The 23,126-nt window shown below is 28.1% G+C and overlaps 1 long non-coding RNA gene across 1 annotated transcript; it reads left to right on the top strand.

The window, feature by feature from the left end:
• The first annotated feature begins 11,437 nt into the window (after positions 1-11,437).
• On the top strand, positions 11,438-13,149 carry LOC150038773 (uncharacterized). The gene is made up of 2 exons (XR_016524959.1): positions 11,438-11,787; positions 12,795-13,149. It is a non-coding gene; the product is annotated as an uncharacterized LOC150038773 (long non-coding RNA).
• Positions 13,150-23,126: the final 9,977 nt, after the last annotated feature.

Raw genomic sequence — 23,126 nt, 5'->3', positions numbered from 1 at the left:
CGATATTTGAATAACTATTGTCCTTAAGCTTTAGATTAAGATTGATTCGTTTTATTATTTATGCCTATGATAATTAATTACACAATACACATCTTTCTTGCTTATTGTTTTATTGTAATCTTTTAAATTATATATTATTGTTTACTGATATACACCACATTTGAAATTGGGTCTCGAAAGGTTTGAGATCTCTTTCTCTCATTTATTACGTAATGTATTGTGAAGAAAAGACTTTGTTTTCTATAAATATAAGTGTGTGTGTGTTTTTTTTTCTCCTTTTTTACTTCTATTTCTCTTTACATATTTAAGAAGAATTATGAGATAATTTTAAAGAGTTTAAATTGAAGTTTGGAATTTGCGTTCAGTACAATTATAATTTTGGAGTTCTAATTAATACAATCTTTCAAAGTTAAAGTAATACTTGGTCGAGGATAAAAAAAATGAATTTATGGTATCTTTATCGATAGCATGTTTCTTGTCTCATTGAAGACACTAAATTAAAAAAGAGGGAAAAAACATTTATTTTGTTTGGAATAAGGAAATAATAAAAATCCAAAGGAATAAATACTTGATTGGTAGATCATCCTTATATTTGAGAAATGGTTTCAAATAGCGATGTTCCTAACAACCTTATTAATTTGGGTTCAAAATGCTTAATGGGTTGGGCTTTTAGTTCACCAATAGAGAGGGATTTTATATATATAATTGGGCTGCTTGTAAACATGACTTTAGCCCAAATTAATTGCATATATAGAAAAGGAATAAAAGAAAAAATCTAAAAATATATTACATCTTTAAAATATTTACAAATGAATGAATTACTATTCAATCTTTGATTGAATTTTTTTTTATTTTCAATTTCGTCCTCCCTTATTTTATCTTGTTGTACACTTTTTTTTAGTCTTTTTATTTTCTTTATTTTCTTCGATTTTTGCTTCTTTCCTCATTTTTTTCACTTTTTCATTTTATTTTCTTTCTCAATTTTTGCTTCTTCTCTTAATTCCTTTATTTTTTATTTTCTTTCTCAATTTTTTCTTCTTCTCTTAATTCCTTTATTTTTTATTTTCTTTCATTTTCTCTTTTTCATTTTATTTTCTTTCTCAGTTTTTGCTTCTTCTCTTTTTTTTTTAATTTTATTCTTTCTTTTATCCAATTTTTGCTTCTTTTCTTTATTTTTTATTTTCTTTCATTTCTTTTTTTTCTTCTTTTAATTTTATTTTCTTTCTTTGGTTTTTGCTTATTCATTTTATTTTTATTTTTATTTTCTTTATTCAGTTCTTGCTTATTCCTTTTTTTTATTTTTTTTTTCTTCCCTTCTCCGATTTTTGCTTTTTCCCTTATCTTTTTTTATTATTTTATTTTCTTTTCATTCTCCTTTTTTTTGCTTCTTCCCTTTCTTTTTCTTTTTTTTAGTTTTTCTTTCATTTGTCCAGTTTTTGCTTCCTTTTTCTATTTAATTTTCTTTCTTTCTTTTTTCCAGTTTTTGCTTCTTCTCTTTCTCTTATATTTAAATTTTTTCTTTCCTTTATTTAGATTTTTTCTTCTTCCTTTTTTTTTTCACAAGAATTATGAGGCCGAGTTCCATACGCAAGACTTGAAAGTACTCAATTCATAAGTGACTTAACACCAACAAGCCAATCATTAAGTTTGATTGTTATAACAAATAATAAATATAAATAACAAATGAAAGTCTATCAGAAATAGCCACTAATATATTCTATCATTGATAGCTTAATCTTCGATTATATTTTCGTAGTTAATAGCCACTTATAAAAATCTATCATTGATAGACAACTTAGTTAATTTAATTAATAAAGTTGAATCTTGAACTAAAATGTAAGTGGAATGCCTAGAAGTTATCATGATAGTTATCATGATAGCATGTTTATCAGTGATAAAAGCTAATACTAATAGCATGTTATCGATGATAGAAGCTATTCGATAGCACGTTATCGGTGATAGAAGCAACCACTGATAGCACGTTATCGTTGATAGAAAACTATCATTGATAACATGATATCAGTGAGATCATTGATAGCATCTTATTAGTGATATTATCAGTGAAAGAAGCTATCACTGATAACCACAATATGAGTGATGTTAGTGATATCGGTGATAAAACTTAGGTGATATCTATATATCGAGTTTCTTTCAAAGGTGATAACCAGTTATAGAAGTCTATCATTGATAGCCTTAAGTGTTAATATTTCAATGTTGATTCTAATTTATGAAAGTCTATCAGTGATAACGACTGATAGCTGCTATCAGTGATAGTCATGTTAAAAGATTATTAGTGATAACTATTATGGTAATCAAAGTTGATAGTCTTCTTTCGAAGTTGATCACTATTTATAAATCTATCATTGATAGCCTCTAATAACCTTAAGTAGTAATATTTCAACGTTGATTCCAATTGATGAAAGTGAATCAATGATAGCTACTAATAATTGATAGCAAATTAAAAGCTAATATTTCAAGATTGTATTAATTTTTCTCAAATTGAAAGTTATCGCTATAGCAACTATCATCGATAGAAATTGATAGAAGCTATCAACTATAGCAACTGATAGCAACTATCAGTGGTTATCACTGATAGCTGTTATCAGTGATAGCTTTTAATTTGAGAAAATCGGGAAAAAGCGAACAAAATCAGGAAGGGCTAGTTGCATAAAATGGTGGCTAGGCATGGCGAGTTGCATAAATAGAATTCAAGTCCAAAATAATAGAATATGTAGTACAAGGATAAAATAATTGCATATATAGATCAAAAATGGTAAAAAAAAAAAAAACTAAAAAACTCACGTCTAGCCACCATTTTGTTCGCTTCTTCTCAATTTTCTCAAATTAAAAGCTATCACTGGTAGAAGCTAACAGTGATAACCACTAGTAAAAGCTATCAGTGATAACCACTGATAGGTGCTATCAGTTGCTATCGCTGATAGCTTCTATCAATTGTTATCGATGATAGTTGCTATCAGTGATAGTTTTCAATTTGAGAAAAATTAATACAATCTTGAAATATTAGCTTTTAATTTGCTATCAATTATTAGTAGCTATCATTGATTCACTTTTATCAATTGGAATCAACGTCGAAATATTACTACTTAAGGCTATTAGTGGCTATCAATGATAGATTTATAAATAGTGATCAACTTTGAAAGAAGACCAATAACTTTGATTACCATATTAGTTATCACTAATAATTTTTTATCATGGCTATCACTGATAGCAACTATCAGTCGTTATCACTAATAGACTTTCATCAATTAAAATCAACCTTGAAATATTAACACTTAAGGCTATCAATGATAGACTTCTATAACTGGTTATCACCTTTGAAAGAAACTCAATATATAGATATCACCTAAGTTTTATCACCGATATCACTAACATCACTCATATTGTGGTTATCAGTGGTAGCTTCTTTCACTGATAACATCACAAATAAGATGCTACCAATAATCTCACTGATATTATACTATCAGTGATAGTTCTCTATCATCGATAATGTACTATTAGTGGTAGCTTCTATCACCGATAACGTGTTACCAGGTAGCTTCTATCATCGATAACATGCTATTAGTATTAGCTTCTATCACTGGTAACATGCTATCAATAGTAGCTTCTATCAATCATAGCCACTGGACACCTTTTTGCCACTTTCTTGTCCTTCCCAAACATTTATAAGTCCTTTTCTTTTCGATAATAGCTTCTATCACTGATAAACATGCTATTAGTGATAACTTTTAGGCATTCAACTTACATTTTAGTTTGAAATTCAATTTTATTAATTAAATTCATTAAGTCAGCTACAAATGATGGATTTCTATAAGTGGTTATTAACTACGAAAATATAATCAAAGATTAAGCTATCAATGATAGAAAATATTAGTGGCTATTCCTGATAGACTTTCATTTGTTATTTATATTTATTATTTGTTATAAAATCAAACTTGATGATTGGCTTGTTGGTGTTAAGTCACTTATGAATTGAGTACTTCCAAGTCCTACGTATAGAACTCAACCTCATAATTCTTGTGAAAAAAGAAGGGATGAAGAAAAAATTCAAATAAAGCAAAGAAAAATTTTAAAAATAAGAGAAAGAGAAGAAGTAAAAACTGAAAAAATGAAAGAAAATTAAATAGAAAAAAAAAAGAAGCAAAAACCGAAAAATGAAAGAAAAACTAAAAAGAAAAAGAAAAAGGAAGGGAAGAAGCAAAAAATTGGACAAAGAAAATAAAATAAAATATGAATCGAGTACTTCCAAGTCCTACATATGGAACTCAGCCTCATAATTCTTGTGAAAAAAAAAATGAAGAAAAAATTCAAATAAAGCAAAGAAAAATTTAAAAAATAAGAGAAAGAGAAGAAGCAAAAACTGAAAAAATGAAAGAAAATTAAATAGAAAAAAAAAAGCAACAATGGAAAAAATGAAAGAAAACCTAAAAAAAGAAAAAGAAAAAGTAAGGGAATAAGCAAAAAATCAGAGAAAGAAAATAAAATAAAATAATAATAAAAGATAAGGGAAGAAACAAAAATCGGAGAAAGTGAAGAAAATAAAAATGAGTAAATAAGTAAGTAAGAATGGAAGAAAGAAAATAAAAATAATTAAAAAAGGAATAAGCAAAAACCGAAGAAAGAAAAGAAAATTAAAAAAAAAAAAGGAAAAAGAAAGGAAAAGGAAAGAAATGAAAGAAAATTCAAATAAAGGAAAGAAAAAAAGAAGGAAATTAAAGAAAATAAAAAATAAAAAGAAGCAAAAATCGGAAAGAATAAATCTTTTTTTTTTTAAAAAAAAAAAGCAAAAACTGAGAAAGAAAATAAAATAAAAAAAAAGAGGGAAGAAGCAAAAATCGAAAAAAGAGAAAGAAAATAAAAAGACTAAAAAAAAGTATACAATAAGATAAGATAAAGGAGGGCGAAATTAGAAATTAAAAAAAAAAATCAAAGATTGACTAGTCAACTTATCCATATTTGCAAATATTTTAATGATGTAATATATTTTTAGATTTTTTCTCTCATTCTACTATGTATTATAAATATCCTTACAAATATATACATTAGATCCAAAGTATTAACAAATATAACATAATGTAAAAAAAAAATTGCAAATATGGTCAAATGTCTATTAGTGATAAGTCATATTATTGGTAGGAGTGATAGATCATATCACTGGTAAGAATCTATCAACAATAGAAATCTATCACTGATCATTTATTACGTAATGTATTGTGAAGAAAAGGCTTTGTTTTCTATAAATATAAGTGTGTGTGTGTTTTTCTCCTTTTTTACTTCTATTTCTCTTTACATATTTAAGAAGAATTATGAGATAATTTTAAAGAGTTTAAATTGAAGTTTGGAATTTGCGTTCAGTACAATTATAATTTTGGAGTTCTAATTAATACAATCTTTCAAAGTTAAGTAATACTTGGTCGAGGATAAAAAAAATGAATCTATGGTATCTTTATCGATAGCATGTTTCTTGTCTCGTTGAAGACTTTAAATTAAAAAAGAGGGAAAAAAAACATTTATTTTGTTTGGAATAAGGAAATAATAAAAATCCAAAGGAATAAATACTTGATTGGTAGATCATCCTTATATTTGGGAAATGGTTTCAAATATCGATGTTCCTAACAACCTTATTGATTTGGGTTCAAAATGCTTAGTGGGTTGGGCTTTTAGTTCACCAATAGAGAGGGATTATATATATATAATTGGGCTGTTTGTAAACATGACTTTAGCCCAAATTAATTGCATATATAGAAAAGAAATAAAAGAAAAAATCTAAAAATATATTACATCTTTAAAATATTTACAATTATGGATGAGTTGACTATTCAATCTTTGATTGTATTTTTTTTCATTTTCAATTTCGTCCTCTTTTGTCTTATTTTATTGTACACTTTTTTTAGTCTTTTTATTTTCTTTATTTTCTTCGATTTTTGCTTCTTTCCTCATTTTTTTCACTTTTTCATTTTATTTTCTTTCTCAATTTTTGCTTCTTCTCTTAATTCCTTTATTTTTTATTTTCTTTCGTTTCCTTCTTTTTTTTATTTTATTTTCTTTCTCAATTTTTGCTTCTTCTCTTAATTCCTTTATTTTTTTTATTTTCTTTCATTTCCTTCATTTTCATTTTATTTTCTTTCTCAGTTTTTGCTTCTTCTCTTTTTTTTTTTTTTTTTAAATTTTATTCTTTCTTTTATCCAATTTTTGCTTATTTTCTTTATTTTTTATTTTCTTTCATTTCTATTTTTTCTTTTTTTAATTTTATTTTCTTTCTTCGGTTTTTGCTTATTCCTTTTATTTTTTTTTTATTTTCTTTATTCAGTTCTTGCTTATTCCTTTTTTTTTCTTCCCTTTCTCCGATTTTTGCTTTTTCTCTTATCTTTTTTTATTATTTTATTTTCTTTTCATTCTCCGATTTTTTGCTTCTTCCCTTTCTTTTTCTTTTTTTATTTTTTCTTTCATTTGTCCAGCTTTTGCTTCCTTTTTTCTATTTAATTTTCTTTCTTTCTTTTTTTCCAGTTTTTGCTTCTTCTCTTTCTCTTATTTTTAAATTTTTTCTTTCCTTTATTTAGATTTTTTCTTCTTCTTTTTTTTTTCACAAGAATTATGAGGTCGAGTTCCATAAGCAAGACTTGAAAGTACTCAATTCATAAGTGACTTAACACCAACAAGCCAATCATCAAGTTTGATTGTTATAACAAATAATAAATATAAATAGCAAATGAAAGTCTATCAGTGATATACTAATATTTTCTATCATTGATAGCTTAATCTTCGATTATATTTTCGTAGTTAATAGCCACTTATAAAAATCTATCATTGATAGACAACTTAGTTAATTTAATTAATAAAGTTGAATCTTAAACTAAAATGTAAGTGGAATGCTTAGAAGTTATCATGATAGCATGTTTATCAGTGATAGAAGCTAATACTAATAGCATGTTATCGATGATAGAAGCTATTCGAAGCACGTTATCGGTGATAGAAGCTACCACTGATAGCATGTTATCGGTGATAGAAAACTATCATTGATAACATGATATCAGTGAGATCATTGATAGCATCTTATTAGTGATATTATCAGTGAAAGAAGTTATCACTGATAACCATAATATGAGTGATGTTAGTGATATCGGTGATAAAACTTAGGTGATATCTATATATCGAGTTTCTTTCAAAGGTGATAACCAATTATAGAAGTCTATCCTTGATAGCCTTAAGTGTTAATATTTCAATGTTGATTCTAATTGATGAAAGTCTATCAGTGATAACGACTGATAGCTGCTATCAGTGATAGTCATGTTAAAAGATTATTAGTGATAACTATTATGGTAATCAAAGTTGATGGTCTTCTTTCGAAGTTGATCACTATTTATAAATCTATCATTGATAGCCTCTAATAACCTTAAGTAGTAATATTTCAACGTTGATTCCAATTGATGAAAGTGAATCAATGATAGCTACTAATAATTGATAGCAAATTAAAAGCTAATATTTCAAGATTGTATTAATTTTTCTCAAATTGAAAGTTATCACTGATAGCAACTATCATCGATAGCAATTGATAGAAGCTATCAACTATAGCCACTGATAGCAACTATCAGTGGTTATCACTGATAGCTGTTATCAGTGATAGCTTTTAATTTGAGAAAACTGGGAAGAAGCGAACAAAATCAGGAAGGGCTAGTTGCATAAAATGGTGGCTAGGCATGGCGAGTTGCATAAATAGAATTCAAGTCCAAAATAATCGAATATGTAGTACAAGGATAAAATAATTGCATATATAGATCAAAAATGGTAAAAAAAACTAAAAAACTCAAGTCTAGTCACCAATTTGTTCGATTTTTCTCAATTTTCTCAAATTAAAAGCTATCATTGGTAGAAGCTATCAGTGATAACCATTAGTAAAAGCTATCAGTGATAACCACTGATAGGTGCTATCAGCTACTATCCCTGATAGCTTCTATCAATTGTTATCGATGATAGTTGCTATCTGTGATAGTTTTCAATTTGAGAAAAATTAATACAATCTTGAAATATTAGCTTTTAATTTGCTATCAATTATTAGTAGCTATCATTGATTCACTTTCATCAATTGGAATCAACATCGAAATATTACTACTTAAGGCTATCAGTGGCTATCAATGATAGATTTATAAATAGTGATCAACTTTGAAAGAAGACCAATAACTTTGATTACCATATTAGTTATCACTAATAATTTTTTATCATGGCTATCACTGATAGCAACTATCAGTCATTATCACTAATAGACTTTCATCAATTAAAATCAACTTTGAAATATTAACACTTAAGGCTATCAATGATAGACTTCTATAACTGGTTATCACCTTTGAAAGAAACTCAATATATAGATATCACCTAAGTTTTATCACCGATATCACTAACATCACTCATATTGTGGTTATCAGTGGTAGCTTCTTTCACTGATAACATCACGAATAAGATGCTACCAATAATCTCATTGATATCATACTATCAGTGATAGTTCTCTATCATCGATAACGTACTATTATTGGTAGCTTCTATCACCGATAACGTGTTACCAGATAGCTTCTATCATCGATAACATGCTATTAGTATTAGCTTCTATCACTGGTAACATGCTATCAATAGTAGCTTCTATCAATCATAGCCACTAGACACCTTTTTGCCACTTTCTTGTCCTTCTCAAACATTTATAAGTCCTTTTCTTTTCGATAATAGCTTCTATCACTGATAAACATGCTATTAGTGATAACTTTTAGGCATTCAACTTACATTTTAGTTTGAAATTCAATTTTATTAATTAAATTCATTAAGTCAACTATAAATGATAGATTTCTATAAGTGGTTATTAACTACGAAAATATAATCAAAGATCAAGCTATCAATGATAGAAAATATTAGTGGCTATTGCCGATAGACTTTCATTTGTTATTTATATTTATTATTTGTTATAAAATCAAACTTGATGATTGGCTTGTTGGTGTTAAGTCACTTATGAATTGAGTACTTCCAAGTCCTGCGTATGGAACTCAACCTCATAATTCTCGTGAATAAAGAAGGGATGAAGAAAAGATTCAAATAAAGCAAAGAAAAATTTTAAAATTAAGAGAAAGAGAAGAAGTAAAAACTGAAAAAATAAAAGAAAATTAAATAGAAAAAGAAAGAAGCAAAAACCGAAAAATGAAAGAAAAACTAAAAAAAAAAAAAAAGAAAAAGGAAGGGAAGAAGCAAAAATTTGGACAAAGAAAATAAAATAAAATATGAATTGAGTACTTCCAAATCCTACATATGGAACTCAGCCTCATAATTCTTGTGAAAAAAAAATGATGAAGAAAAAATTCAAATAAAGCAAAGAAAAATTTTAAAAATAAGAGAAAGAGAAGAAGCAAAAAATGAAAAAATGAAAGAAAATTAAATAGAAAAAAAAAGAAGCAAAAATGGAAAAAATGAAAGAAAAACTAAAAAAAGAAAAAGAAAAAAGAAGGGAAGAAGCAAAAAATCGGAGAAAGAAAATAAAATAAAATAATAAAAAAAGATAAGGAAAGAAACAAAAATCGGAGAAAGTGAAGAAAATAAAAATAAATAAATAAGCAAGTAAGAATGGAAGAAAGAAAATAAAAAGAATAAAAGAATAAGCAAAACCAAAGAAAGAAAAGAAAATTAAAAAAAGGAAAAAGAAAGGAAAAGGAAAGAAATGAAAGAAAATTCAAATATAGGAAAGAAAAAAAAATAAAAAAAGAAGGAAATGAAAGAAAATAAAAATAAAAAGAAGCAAAAATCAGAAAGAATAAATTTTTTTTAAAAAAAAGAAAAAAGAAGCAAAAACTGAGAAAGAAAATAAAATTAAAAAAAAAAAAAAGAGGGAAGAAGCAAAAATCGAAAAAGAGAAAGAAAATAAAAAGACTAAAAAAAGTATATAATAAAATAAGATAAAGGAGGGCGAAATTAGAAATTAAACAAAAAAATCAAAGATTGACTAGTCAACTCATCCATATTTGCAAATATTTTAACGATGTAATATATTTTTAGATTTTTTCTCTCATTCTACTATGTATTATAAATATCCTTGCAAATATATACATTAGATCCAAAGTATTAACAGATATAACATAATGTAAAAAAAATTGTAAATATGATCAAATCTAAATAGTCTATTAGTGATAGGTCATATTATTGGTAGGAGTGATAGACCATATCACTGGTAAGAATCTATCAACAATAGAAGCCTATCACTAATAGACTTGGCTATATTTATAATTTTTTTTAAATGATGTTATATAGTTAATTTTTATTTTTAACAATGGTACGAATTAAGTTATTATTATTATTTTGGCTCATTCTTTTTTTCTCATACCGCCTAAACTTACACCCAACCTCTTTCATCATCTTCATTTCATTGGTTTTTCAATCAAAGAAAACAACAAATAATGAGATTTTTTTTAAAAAAAAAAATTAAAATGGCCAAAGAATATTTTCTTGTTTGATTCTGTCAATATAAGAAGAGAGAATAGCTTTATTTCTCATGGGCAGCCCCTACCACTAACAGAACAACCACAAAATTGAAACCTAGAAAGTTCTTTTTCATTTTTTCACCTCATTTAATTAATTCTCTAAGCATTTTCTGCCATGCACCTTTGTCCAACTATAATAGGGCAATGACCTAAAAAGATAATGTTAGGTTAAGTTTTTATTGGAGATGATGTAATCACCTTTTGACTAATGGACTTCACTTGAGATTATGATATTCACTAAAATTTGGTAACAATTTTCTTTTTAGTTTTCCATTTCTAAAATTCATGAGATTCAATATTATAGTGATCAGTGATAGCTTCTTTCACTGATAACATCACTAATAAGATATTATTAATGATCTCACTGATGTCATGCTATCAATGATAGTTTTCTATCACCGATAACGTACTATTAGTGGTAGCTTCTATCATCGATAACGTGCTATCGGATAGCTTCTATCATCGATAACATGCTATTAGTATTAGCTTCTATCATTAGTAATATTCTATCATGATAACTTCTAGACATTTCACTTACATTTTAGTTCGAGATTCAACTTTATTAATTAAATTCACTAAGTTGGCTATCAATGATAGATTTCTATAAGTGGCTATTAACTTCTAAAATATAATTGAAGATTAAGCTATCAATGATAGAAAATATTAGTGGCTATCACTGATAGACTTTCATTTGCTATTTATATTTATTATTTGTTATAATAATCAAACTTAATGATGAGCTTGTTGGTGTTAAGTTATTTATGAATTGAGTAGTTTCAAGTCTTGCATATGGAATTGGAAATTAAAAAAAAATTCAAAGATTGAGTAATTAACTCATCCATATTTACAAATATTTTAAAGATATAATATATTTTGAGATTTTATCTTTTATTCTACTATGGATTACAAATATCATTTTCATTATCGAAATTCTTCCCTTTCTTCTGAAAAAGCCTAACCCATTTCTTCCAGTTTCATCGACTAAAAGGGCCTAATGTTTCATCATCTTTCCATCAATTTATCTTTTCTTTTTAGAGTTAATTGGAACTTCAGATGAGCATAGTTGGTACCCTTTTTTTAGTTTGCATTTCGACAGTGGTGTCTTACGGAACCGATTTCTGTGATTATGAATATTCTTTGTCATCTCTATAATTTTGAAGGAGAAGAATGAGAAGAAAGAGGATCGGTGAGAAGGTTCGTGAGTTTTGTAGGTGAGAAAATTTGGGATGCTTGGGGTTAATGAATTTGAATCATCGCAAAGGTAGATTTCTTCTTCTTCTTTTAATCATCTAACAGATCAAAATAGGGTTCTGTTTTGGTTTCTCTATTTTAGATTTTTGTTTACTCTATTCTCTATAAATTACTCTCCTTATGTATAAATCAATGAATATATGGTCCTATATAAATTTCACCCATGAAATCTTTTCTGGTTCTTGCTGAAATTTAAGATTTAGTTAATTAATAGTGTGTTTGATTTTAACTGGAGAAGCAGAATTGCATTCCATTTGTGAGATTCTGATGTTGAATTTCCTTCCAAACTTTAAAACGTTGAATTTATTTTCATGAAAAGTAAAGATATAGTTTTATTTCGTCTTTTTCATTTTCGATATTGTTGATTGAAGTCTATTATTGATAGGCTTCTATTACTCATAGATTTGAAGAATGTTTTTTTTATGGAAAGTAAATAAATAATATAATTTCATTATTGTTCTTTCGATGTTGTTGATTAAAGTCTTGTCAGTAAAAGATTTCTATCACTAATAGACTTGAAGGATGTTGAAAACGTAGGATGTTGAATTTATTTTCATGAGAAGTAAGTAAATGTATAGTTTCTTTACTATTTTTTTTTTTTTTTTTTTTTTTGGTGTTATTGGTTAGAGTCCATCCGTGATCGATTATTGGTTAAAGTAGGTGAATTTATTTTCATGAAAGGAAAGTAAAACTATAATTTTGTTGTTGTTGTTTTGTTTAGTTGATGAACTATTGCTAGTGTGCTTTAAACTTCAAATGTGGTGCTGACTACAGTCTATTAGTGATAAGTTTCTATCGCTGATAGACCTAAAACATGTTAAATTTATTTTTCTTGAAAAGTAAGAAAAAGTGTAGTTTCGTTGTAGTTTTGTTGTAGACTATTGCTAGTATGCTTTTAGATTTCAAATATGTTGTTGATTCGAGTTTATTGGTGATAGGTTTCTATCATCTATAAGCTCTATCATTGATAAACTTAAAGTATTAAAGTATCTATTACTATTTTAACAAATGGATAAGTGATGGTAATTATGAAAAGCAACTTGAAGAATCGTCAAGTAAGAGATCGGAAGAATGCAAGAGACCACAAGAATGTAGAAGACCACAAAAAAACTTCTCCAAAATAAATAAGACATTTTTCTAGAGTCAAGGATTGTTCTCCTAGTTTTGACTTAAAAATCTCCAAGATGTAATGATGTAGTACCTTAGTTTTGTGGATATTGCAGTACTTTAGTTTTGTGGATACTGTAGAACCTTAATTTTGTGGATATTGTAGTATCAACGATTGAAAAGATCAGGGATATACTTTATAGTAACATTACTTTCATATGTATTTGATTATGCTATATTAATATAGAAAAATGTTGGATCACAAGTTGAATCATTGCAATTTATGTCCTTTTGCGTTTCTATTGAAAAAAAATTCTAAGGACTAACCATGGGTGCTGAAGCCTATCATGATAGACCATATCATTTTATATCACTAATAGACTTTACAGGGACATGACCAGTGATAAACTCATTTCATTAATATAAGAGATAGACTATTAGTTTTGATTGAAATTTGTCAGACATAATAACATATCCACGAAGACTCACTTCTTTGAATGGTTGGTGAAGGATTTCGATTTTCACTAAACAAAAATTGTTTAATAAAAAATGTATTATGTTTTTAATCATACAAAAAAAATGAAGAATCGGTAAACTAGAAATGAAGTAAAATGGACTTAATATTTTTTATTACATGCATGACTATAACATATATTCCAATTGAATTCTTGTACACAATTTATCCATCCAATCTGATGCCACTTCTCAACCACAACGTAGATGGTGCCAATGATTTTCAAGGTCACCGAGTCTTCTAGTGATTAGAGCTATGCTCCACCTCTCTCGCAAATTCCTTCTTCGTATGATTTCACATTCTAAATAAAAGAAAAAAAATTAGTAATATTTCACACAATGATACTAATATGAGTCTATCAATGATAAGAGCATATCCAAATAATGATTATCAATATAATGAAAGATGTTGACATTAATCTATCGCCGATATATCGATATAATTCAAAAGTGCATTGCATTGATTCATAGGCCAAAAATTGCAGCAATGTAAAGCAAATGACACATCAAAACGAAAAATAATAGACCAATATCCTTTAATTATGTATAAAAAAAATAGAATATAAGATCCATCAATGACAGACTAATATTATTGATAGACTAAGATACGAGTCTAAAGTTTTGAAAAGTCCATCACTATTTTTAAAGAAAAAAAAAAGACTGAACCCTCAAAACCTAAAAACACAATGAATAAAGTTATACAGCTCAAAGAAAAAATCATAAATCATAGTAGATGAATCTTATAGAAATCATCAAATTAACTAATAAAATGAACACATTTCAATTAAACAACAATGTGCCTATAAAATCACAAATTAAATCAAATTTCAAAAACAAGGATAAAGTCAATTGTAAAACTAAGACGAGGAATCACACACAAAAACTCGAGCTCAAAATTGGGGAGGAAGAATCGAATGCATGAAATCCAAAAATTGTGATGAAATCTTACCATACCAACAAATCCACAAACATATCCAGCAAAACCAAAAGCAAGAATCGCACACAGAACTGAGAGAACATTTGAAGAAGAATTTGAGAAATTTTAGACGAACCCAAAAAGAGAAAAGTAGAATAATACGCGATGAAAAAGAACGATCAGATCTATGATGAAGAAAATCTAATTGACCATGAAGAAAACTAGGAGAACAAGGGAATAAACTCGAAAGGAAATACACCTGCAAGAAGAGGAAACTAGTGAAACAAATTGATAAAATTGGAGAAGAAGAGAAAATCGTGATTTGAGGCTATTTTAAGAATAAATATTAAATGAATCAGCGTATTAATGAAAATTTGTTACCTTTGCAAATGGTTTTAAATGATGTTATATCCTTATTTAATTATCCTAAAAATACTACTCATTATAATTATCCTCTATAATTAAAACTCATTCAAAATGGAAGTAAATATGAGATTGGAAATTTTAAATACTTAATTTTATTTTTTTCTTCAAAATAAAAGTGTAAAAAAAAAAGAGAGAGAAGATTTCAATCATCAAAATTTAGAATTTTATGCAAACTAAATATCTTTTATTGAAAGGGGATTTTCAAAAACATAAAAATCAAAGAGATTATTTACATAAAATAGCAAAATTTTAGTCTTATTTGATAGAGGCCGATGGAAGCTGATAAAGTCTATTAGTGTCTATCAATGATAAAAAGATATAGAAATCTATCACTAATAGACGCGGATAAAATACCAGCATCTATCAGTATTTTTTTTTGTTATTTCTGTAAATCGTTTGACATTTTTTCTATCTGTAAAAATTTTCCTTATTCGAAAGTATTTTAAAACTAGTATTTTTCAAAATTAAAACAATCTTATGTTTCTAAAGTTATTTTGAGTGGTTGTCAAATACTTTAATTATTTTTCAAAATGACTTATGTCTAAAATTAAACATTTAAAAAGTTAAACCAAACACAACTTAGTATATTCCTACTTTATATTATAGAGTTTCAAATTCCAACATTTAACTTAAAAATTTTTGTTATCAACTTGAACATAGTTCAATTAACAAGTATAAATTTAAACATAGTTCCACTAAAATGTATTATGGATCCATGGCTTAAGATTTGAATTTGATGTTCATCCACAATGCTCAACTCAAAAATAAATTAAACATAGTATTAGATTACAACATAATGATGAATATAAAATTTAAGTGCAAGACAAAAGTACTTCCTACCACATCAAAAATAAATTTAAAAAAAAAATGACATTATTAATTCTTTGTATAACAAAGGTCTCCGAAGTTCAAATTTTAACATCCTCTCATTATATATTGCTTTTACAAACTTGATTGATTGAAGCTACCTCGGAATCAACTCCTTGAAAATTTCAAGACTTGCTACCGAACTTTCAAGAAGGAAGTTAAGTTTTAGAACCTAATAAAATTATTTTTTAAAAACATATATATATTTTTTAAGAATTTAGCTACCAATTCAAACATTTTTAAAAATATATATATGAAAATCATAATTAAAAAAAAAATGTAGGAAAAAAACAGGTAAAAATTTTAAAAATTGAAAACTAAAAACAAAATTGTTACCGAATTATACTAATATGATAACCTCAAGAGAAGTCCATTAGTCAAAGGTGATCACATCATCTCCATTAAAAGCTTAACCTAACATTATCTTTTTAGGGTCATTGCCCTATTATAGTTGAAGGACAAAGGTGCATGGCAGAAAATGCTTAGAGAGTTAAGAATTAAATGAGGTGAAAAAATGAAAAAGAACTTTCTAGGTTTCAATTTTGTGGTTGTTCTGTTAGTGGTAGGGGCTGCCCATGAGCAATAAAGCTATTCTCTCTTCTTATATTGACAGAATCAAACAAGAAAATATTCTTTGGCCATTTTTTAAAAAAAAAAATTCAAAAAAATCTCATTGTTTGTTGTTTTCTTTGATTGAAAACCCAATGGAATGAGGATGATGGAAAGAGGTTGGGTGTAAGTATAGGCGGTATGAGAAAAAAAGAATGAGCCAAAATAATAATAATAATTAAGAGTAATTACAATTAGTAACATTTTTTAAAATAATAATCAAGTGTATAGTATCATTTTAAAAAAAATATAAATATAGTCAAGTTTATCAGCGATAGACTTCTATCGTTGATAGACTCTTACCAGTGATATGGTCCATCACTGATAGACTATTTAAATTTGGCCATATTTGCAATTTTTTTTATATTATGTTATATCTACTAATACTTTAGGTCTAATGCCTATATTTGCAATTGTCTCAACAATTAATGTGTTAAGTATATACCAATTATCCAATAATTGAGTATACATAGTTCAATTGGTTTAAGTATATACTTTCAAGGCTTGAAGTGCAAATCGATCCATCTCGCATATTTTAAAACTAAAAACGATGTTAGAAATATTCTAAGTGTTGTATAAATATGAAAGAAGTTTTTTTTTTAAAAAAAATACGAAATGTGGGGTTTGTAGATTGACACATTCTTAACACTTTCATCATATCCCACTTCTCTTCATCAATATGCAATAGGTTTCGAGGGTACAATCAAATATCATACAAAAGTAGGGAGAGAGCTAGAAAGCAGCCCTCATAAAGAAGAGTATTACAATGAAAAGCATTACATCAATTGTAGATGGGCTATAATCTTTGAAAAGCTTTGATTTGTAAATCGAGTTGTCTGTTAGAGTGCAAATATTCTTCCATAAACTTTGTACTATTACTGGAGGAGTTATTGAACGTGTGATTGTTTTTTTCAATCCAAATGGTCCATAACACAACTACCAAAACGTTGAAGATGATGGTATTTTAGCTTTTCTACAACATTGAAAAGGTGGTCCATAAGTCCAAAAGAAATTGCTAACAATTTGTAAAGTAGTTCATTTAGTTTAGAAAGATGGTACACATTAATTATAAAGATCAATTATTGTTTATATAGAGACATGTCTTGTCGTAACTAAGACATTTTTTTTTTTGTTCTTAATATTTTTTGTTTAACATTTTTTAAAAGAAAATTCTAAATTGTTTAGAGATGTCACTTTTTAGTGAAAGATTTCTTCTTTAATATAATACTTGTACATACTACTATGTGTAGTGGTGGATCTAGAAATTTTATTGACGAGAAACTTTATAATTCAATAAAAATGTATAAGTGAGTAGTTCTAAAAGTTCATAAATTTTATGACTTTCATACAATAACATTGTAACGACAATAAATCAAGAGGAAATTGACAAATAACAACAATATGATAATTTAAAAAACCCAACAAGCAAAGTTTAATATGTTTATTTGAGATCCATAAATTATTTCAAATTTTAATAAAATAAATATAAAATAAAGAAACTAAAATAAAAAAATAAGAATGATTTGAAATATGAAAACCAAATGCATATAAATAAAATAACAAACATAAAAAGAAGAAGAAAAATAAATTACAAAACTTACCTCACAGATTAGGAGAAGAAGTTGAAGAAGAAGTGGGGCTTGAACCTAATCTGGAAGGGACTGGAGATAGATTTACTAGTGGGCTAGCTAATGGTATTGATACCATGTCAATTATATATATATATATATATATATATATATATATATATATATATATATATATATATATATATATATATATAAAGAGCATAAAGTTGCGAGTCCCTAGGTCTATACTAAATCCGTCAGTGACTACGTGCAACCATAATGATAGTTGGCATCAAACAATTTTAAGAATAAAAATAACATATAACATTAATTAAACAAGCCAATTAAAGATAGACTAAGTCAAAGTGAACTTGGTTCAATGGTATTGGTATGACCTCCGTCTCAAGATGTTGGAGGTTCAGTCCCTCACCCTATAGTTGTTGTATTAAAAAAATTAAAGATAAACTAAATATTCATTTTCTGATTTCAATAATTTCTACTAATTTCCACTATTTTCTTTTTCTTTTTTTTTTTTTTTTTGGAAGATTTATGTCGATGGGATCTTTTATTTTAATATTGTAATTTGAGAAAATTATTAAGAAAATATGGTGATTTTGAAAGTATTTAGAGAAATGTGGTAGTATGGTAGACGTTGCAAAAGATAGAGAGTTGAAGAGTTGATTAATCGGTGGAAAAAAGAATGAAATAAAATTGAAGGCTGAGAGTTGGAATCTCGATTAAAGTAGGTCGAAAGTGTTGGAAATAAATTTTGGGCTTAGGCCCATAGCAAAAGTTAGGGAGTAAGAGAGTTTTATCCCACATTAGAAAATTTAGCAATGCCTAAAGCGTATAAATACCAAGGTATACTAGATGTGAGTCCAAAGTGTGTTGGTGGTGGAAGTATAATCTTTTCACCACATGAGTGCATCGTCGCTATCGTCTGTCCATCTGGTCGGACAAGGGGGTTCCCTATTTCCATTCTTCTTCCCTGGTAGACACAAATTTGAGCAAACTTTTCTCCGATTCTAGTCCATTTTTCAGCAAGTGACTACAAGGACATTACAAACTTTATCCTTAAGTAATGTATTTTATGCAACTTCCTTACGTAGGAACCTGGTGTTTGGGAGTCTATTGAATAGGGCTAGGCTTAAGGTTGTGTAGCTGATGGTCTTTTTGTATTGAATATTGTCCCTATTGCGAATATGATGAATGCAAGTGCTTCTAATTCTGCTTACATATTTAAGTCTCTTGATATGTGGCATGGTAGACTAGGTCATGTGAATATTATATCGGTTAAGAAACTTAAGGAATTAAAACTGAATAATGCATCTGAAACACATGAAACTAGTAAATGTCATGTTTGTGTAGAAATAAAATTTATCAAGAATTGCTTGAATTGATTCATTCTAATTTAGCTAATTTCAAAAACACCATAAATAAAGGCAGAAAAAATTACTACATATCGTTTATTTGATGCTTTTCTTAGATATACTAATCAATCTTTTAAAAACAAAAGATGAAGTTGGTAGTATGTTTGTGAAATATAAAGCAGAAGTAGAGAATCAATTGGATAAGAAGATTAAAAGGTTAGGGTCATATAGAGGTGGTGAATACAGTGATAATTTTCTTAAAATAATTTTGTGAATCAAATGGCATTATTCGTGAATTTATTGCACCTTATTCACCATAACAAAATGGTATAGCAAAACATAAAAATAGAACTCTTAAGGAAATGATAAATGCTATGTTGTTGAGTTTTGGATTGTCTGATAATATGTGAGGGGAAGCTATGCTTTCTGCCTATTATATTCTTAACAGGGTACCTCATAGAAAAGTGAGCAAGACACCTTACGAACTTTGGAAAGGCTATGTACCTAATCTCATAGATGTTTAGCTAAGGTAGCATACCCTTCATTCAAGAAACCTACGGTAGGATCTAAAAATTTTGACTATGTGTTTATTGGTTATGCTCAAAATGGTGTTGCATATAAATTTATGTACTTGAACAATAGATCCATATGTGAATATAGGGATGTCGAGTTCTTTGAGCATGTTTTTCCATTGAAAGGAAAAATTTTGAATTTATTTGAACGTCTAATTATAAGAATGTATCTGTTTCTATGCTTCTTCATCTAATAGTATGCATGAAACATGAAATAATATAGCTTCTGGTAGTATGTCTAAAACTGAAGATGTTAGCACTTCTGATAGAATGCATGAAATAGAACCTAGAAAAAGTAAGAGATATAGAACTAAGAAAAACTTTGGTCCTTATTTTTTTACTACTTTTTTAGTTGAGAGGCCAAATGATATTGACTGTCAGTTTACGTATATGTATCTAATATGAGGATCCAAAAACTTACCAAGAAGCCTTAAGTTCTGTAAGAATTGGATTCTCTAACCATGAACCAAACTTGGGACTTAGTAGATCTTCCTAAATGAAGTAAACTTATTAAGTACAAGTGAATTTTCAAAAAGAAAACAATGCTAGATGGTTCAATTGAGAGATATAAGGCTAGAATAGTAGTAGGGTATACAAAAAAAATAAGGTATTGACTACTTTGACACGTATTCCCTTGTAACAAAGATAGCTATTATTAGAGCCTTGATTGCACTAGTTGCCATCAATGGACTTTTAATTCATCAAATGGATATAAAAACAACATTCCTCAATGGTGATCTAGAAGAAGAGATTTTTATGATACAACTTGAAGGCTTTACAATTGTCAGTCAGGAAAATAAAGTATGTAAACCTTAAAAATCCCTTTATGGTCTTAAACAAGCTCCCAAACAATGGTATGAAAAATTCAATGATACTTTAATAAACAATGAATTTAAGGTAAACTCCTCTGATACATGTGTTTATTCAAAGTTGTTTGAAGCCGAGTGCGTGATTATATGTTTGTATGTTGATGATATGCTCATCTTTGGAACAAACATAGAGACAATAAGTAATACCAAGTTTTTTATTATCGTCGCATTTTGAAATGAAAGATTTGGGGAAGCTAACGTAATACTTGATGTTAAAATAAGAAAAAACTGAAAATGGATTTTCTCTATGTCAATCACACTACATTGAAAAATTATTAAAGAGAGATTTGACTATTTTGATGATCCTCCTGTAAGAACTTCTTATGATGCTAGTGTAAATCTTAAGAAAAATAAAGGAGATAGTATATCTCAATCTAAATATGCAAAGATCATAGATAGTGTTATATTTCTAATGAACTCTACTAGATATGATATTGCATATGCTGTGAGTAGATTGAGTAGATATATACATAATTCTGATAAGGATAATTGAGGTACTCTTCGTCGTCTGTTGAGATATTTTAAGGGCACAATAGACTACTGTTTGCATTTCAATAAATTCTTTGTTGTATTAGAAGGTTATTGTGATGCAAACTGAGTAACTGAGAATGGCGAGGTCAGTTCTACTAATGGATATGTATTTTTACTCAGAAGATGAGCAATGTCGTGAAAGTCTGCAAAACAAACTTGCATAGCTAGATCCACCATGGAATCTGAATTTATTGCTCTAGGATTAGTAGGACAAGAGGTTGAATGGCTTAGAAGCCTATTAGGGGATGTACCATTGTGGAGGGACATTAGTACCAGTCTCTATACATTATGATTCATAGGCTGCCATAGGTTTTGCCAAGAATAGGGTATATAATGGCAAAAGAAGACATATACATGTTAGACATGGAGCTATAAAACAATTATTAAAGGGAGGAATCATTTCTTTGGAATATGTAAGGCCTGAGAAGAATTTGACTGATTTTTAACCAAAGGCATAATAAGGAAAATAATTTTAGAATTCTCAGTGAGGCTTAAATCCTTATACTGATCCATAGTCCTTTGTCTGGGTGGTCTATTACGATAGACTTAATGGTCTATAATCCTTTGTCTGGGTGGTCTGTTGCAATAGACTTAATGGTCCATAACTCGTTGTGAGAGTGGTCCTAGGATGGACTTGATGGGTAATGCTAAAACATTTTAATGATCTATAGCCCTTTCTTTGGGTAATCCTGTATAAACTTGATGGATAATGATGAAATCTTTATAGCTCAGTATTTGAGTGGTTTGTCTTTAACATACTTGGTGAAGATGTTCCTGGTACGGACTAGATGACGAAGTCTTCATAGCTCAGTTATGAGTGGTTTGCTTCTGACAAACTTGATGAAGCACCTGACATGATAGTGAAGGTGTGGTTGCCTTCTATGAAAGAGTTTAAAGGTCTCTTTCTAGAGTTTTTATGGTGATCCGAGGTTTATGTGCATGACCATAATAAGTACACTCTATATCACAGAATAAAGAAAAAGACTAAGAGTAAAACGTGTTGTGTGGGTCTCAACCGGTGTTATTGAAGTTCAAGAGTAACTCACTCTCTCTAACAAGGTTGTTGCTCTGCTTCACTATGCATTAATTCAAATCATTAGATATTGATGTTTAAGTTTGATCTTCTTTATTTGCTCAAAATAGTTTCTTCAAATTACTTTGTTTTTTTTTTTACTTGTTAATTTTTCCGTAATAGTCATTTGTGGATGATTGTTAGAAATGACTTTTGGGCTTAGACCCATAGCAAAAGTTAAGGGAGTGGGAGAACTTTGTCCCACATTGGAAAATTTAGCAATACCTAGAGGGTTGCTAGATGTGAGTCCAAAGTGTGTTGGTGGTGGAAGTATAACCCTTCCTCCACACACACACATCGCTATTTATCCAGTCGAACGGGTGGGTGGGTGAGTTCGAGTAACTGTGCTTGTGCAAAAAAGAACTAAATTTTTATTACTTATCCATTTGATTTTTTAACCCAAATTATTAAAAAATTAAATGATTTATTATGTTGCTCGTTGGAACGTTTTATTATTTTTGCCTGTTTATGTTTGTGAACATTTCCTCCTCTTCAAACCCTAGCAATTCCATTTCCGTTCTTCTTAACAGGTGGATTGACATATATTTGTAAGTTCATACTGTTTCTCATTCCTATTCTGTTCTAAGTAAACTTTTCTCCAATTCTAGTCCATTTTCCCATAAGTGCACACCTAAATTTAGAGGCTGCATTAACCTTGGGGAGCAAACGACATAGTGATTAGTACCGAGGTTACACCACAATTGCTTTCAGGGCAGTGGTTCCTCCACGACGTAGTAACTCTTCACGGCATATGTTCTAACAGAAAGTTGAACTCTCGACCGAGGGCAGTGATATTGTATAATATATATACTTTTTGTCTCCTGGAAATCAAAACATATATATATATATATACATATATATAATGAAGAAGAGAAATGGTGGAATAAAGAAGAAGAAAGATTGAGAGAGGATAAAAAGAGAAGGAAAGA

Source organism: Benincasa hispida, chromosome 1, assembly GCF_027475165.1.
Source record: "Benincasa hispida cultivar pf3 chromosome 1, pf3_genome.v1.1, whole genome shotgun sequence".
In the NCBI taxonomy this organism is placed as follows: Eukaryota; Viridiplantae; Streptophyta; class Magnoliopsida; order Cucurbitales; family Cucurbitaceae; genus Benincasa; species Benincasa hispida.
The sequence above is the reverse complement of the archived record's forward strand: the minus strand, read 5'-3'. Positions and strand labels throughout refer to the sequence as shown.